The sequence below is a fragment of the Austrofundulus limnaeus genome, unplaced genomic scaffold (assembly GCF_001266775.1).
Source record: "Austrofundulus limnaeus strain Quisiro unplaced genomic scaffold, Austrofundulus_limnaeus-1.0 Scaffold54, whole genome shotgun sequence".
In the NCBI taxonomy this organism is placed as follows: domain Eukaryota; kingdom Metazoa; phylum Chordata; class Actinopteri; order Cyprinodontiformes; family Rivulidae; genus Austrofundulus; species Austrofundulus limnaeus.
In genome coordinates, this window is record NW_013952456.1 from 2,452,823 (window position 1) to 2,455,951 (window position 3,129).

Here is a 3,129-nt window from a genome sequence, read left to right on the forward strand (position 1 = left end):
GTGTTGGGACATTCTTTTGAACAGTGGTTGCTTTGTTTCCCCAATGTATAACTGGTCGCAGTCCTCCTGGACGGTCTTTCTTCACAAAAATGGCTTCTTTTACTCCTCTCTCAAACCAACGTTCCTCTCTATCAAGAATGAGAACATCCTCATCTCTGAAAGAGATGGAGTTAGCTAGCTAATGAGAATTTTTTCAAGAGTTTAACCAAAGTTTTAGCTGGCTACCTGTTAACAATTTAGTTAAATTTTCACTAGTTTTAATTTAAAGTTCTTGCTAGCTTGAAGCTATCAGTGTTAGCATAAGTTCTAGCTAGCTAGCTGCTAGAAAGCCAGTTAAGACCGACTACATTTTAGGAAGCTTAATGCTACCGACCTAGCATCAATTTTCACTAGTTTTTCTCCAAAGTTCTGGCTAATTTGCTGCTAGCTAGCGAGAACTTTTRCTAGTTTTTAGCCAAAGTTTCTAGCTGCTAGAATGTTAATTRTAAGTTTGACTAGTTTTGAGCCAAACTTCGAGCGATTTAGCTGCTATAAAACTGAGCTCTGCTAGTCAGCTGCCAGAAAGGTAATCTGAATTTCCACCAGTTTCCAGAGAAATATGGCATTCATAATGGGTTATTTGTCTGTTATGTGTCAACACAATATTGGAGATAAAAAGGCATTTTATGTCTTAAAAACAAAATAAAAAAAAACTTTTCTCTGAAAACATCCATGAACTGCCTGAACTAAAAATGAGGTAAATGATAGAAAAGCGCATGTTTTGTCTTCTTTTTTTTTTAAAAAAATACACATTTTGTTAGTAGAAAACCCAAGGAGAACACAGATTAACCCCAGGCTCAACCCAGAACCTTCTTTCTTTGAGGGAGCAGCACTAAGTCATAATCCACCGAGCTGCCCAAAACAAGAATCTGAATTATTTTAGCTTTAACACAGACGGGTAGCGGTTAGTTGGGAAACAAAGAGCAGGATGTGGATAAGAGAAAATAACCACAGCCAAACAGCCCAATCCCTTCTCCAGAGAGACGGGGGGATGAGCGAAGGTCTGAAAACAGATGGAGAGGTGACAAAAAAAATGGAGGCCTGCAAGAGGAGCAGGCTCCCCTTTTTTTTTTCTCCAACCAGATGAGAGAATGAAGGGGTGACCAAGAGATAACAGAGGATGGAGGGGAGAAAAAAGAAGGGATGAGATTAGAGGATAAGCGGAGATGATCCTTCTATTGTTGAAGAACCTCCCTCATCCTCTCCAGTGCTTTGTTTCAACYGTTGTGAGGCGCTTGAGGTGGATGGAGGGATGACGGGGAAAGATAACATTGCTCCATCCTGTTATATATCTCCCTCTTTTTTTTTCCATCTCCACCTGTGAAATGCAGAGGATGTGAGATGGAGAGGAGGAGAACCAGGCAGGGAGGTGCAGCAGTCGTTAACATTAACATGCTGAGAGTGTCAGCACTCTTCTCTCTTTTCTCTCCCTCCCTYCATCATCCCTCTTTCCATCCCTCCCTCCGTCTCTTTCTCCTCACTGGTCACTGCAATTATACCATCCAAACACTCCAGCCTGAGAGCATAATAGCTCGCTCCTCTGCGTGCGTGTGTGTTATCACGAGAGATCAAAAGAAAGGGATGTGTGTATCCATGCATAATTTAGTGCCACACGTGGTGCATTAAGTGTGCATGTATGACACGAGGGGCAGCTGTTGGTGTGTGCGTGGGTGAACACGAGAGTCCCACCGACTAGAAAAACTGCTTCTCCAACCTCTGACCGTACACACACTTAAACGCGCTCCAGTAGACCCACTTCACACACGTGTATGTGCGTGTGTGTGTGTGTGTACCTCACACAAAAACGCACTAATGGATGCTCGGAGACACAAACCGTCATGACCCACATGAGTTAAACCCAACAGAACACCTGCTTTTTTTTTCTTTTTTTTTKTTGCTGTTTTTATGTTTGTTTCCTGGACTTGTCCTCCTCCTCTCAACCTTCCATGTCTTCCTTCTCCTGTCACGCACCTCCCCTCCGTGAGCTCGTTGTCCCTCACTGTCCACTCRTTTCTCTCTGTCACCTTGCCCACAGCTATTTGAGCACACTTCTGTCTCACACACTACCCCCCACCACCACCTTTCACACACATAAACACACTCGTTGTCTATTTTCTGTCGCCCTCATGCCTCTATTCCAACCTGTCTGTCTCCTCTCTCTAACACACACACACACACACACACGCACACACACACACACACACACAATCAATCTCTGTCTTGACATATGTTCTCTCCAGGTCTCTTCAGCTGGGCCTGAATATTAAATGAAGTGTACGTCATCCAAAGCATCTAAGCATACTTTGAAAATGTGAAGGAGYCACTCCACCATTTAAATTACCGTAAAGTCGCTCAGTGGTCGATACGAGTGTCGAACAAGCTGTGAAATCTGTAAATGACGTACCTTTGTTGTGGACAGCAAACAAGAATTCAGTTTGTTTGCAAAAAWATATATATAAACTGCTGTGGTGATAAAAGGGTAAAATGTGTGGACATGGTTCAATGCTAATAAGCTAACAACTAATAGCGGAACAGATTTTTTGTTCAGCGGATTAGATTTGCCACTAACAGCGGACCAAATAGCTTCCGCTAAATGAGTTTTTGCCAACTTAAAGTCTGCTAACAGCTAACTAACAAGCTAACATCAAAGGGTTATGCTAGTCCCACCAGTCTTTAGCTTGAAGGACACAAAGACATGACACAGACTCATGGCATATAGCAAGTCAGTGTTAGCTTCCRTTAATTTTTATGTATTTAGCCTTTGCTACTGCAAACTTTTTTACGTTTAATAATTTAAATTAGCAAGCCAAAGTTTTAGTTAGCAGATTAGCCTTTTCACTGACATTGAAAACCATTAGCGAACCAGTTAGCTTCTGGTAAATAAGGTTTTGCCAACTTAATGTTCAATAACAGCTAACTAACAAACTAACATCACAAGGTTTTTTAATTCAGTTCAGTTTATTTATATAGCGCCAAGTCACAACATACGTCATGTCAGTGCACTGAACACAAAAATCATTCCAAAGAAACCAGCAGATTGTGTTGAATCACTTCATCACAGTCTCTCATCCTGAGCAAACAGTGGAGAGG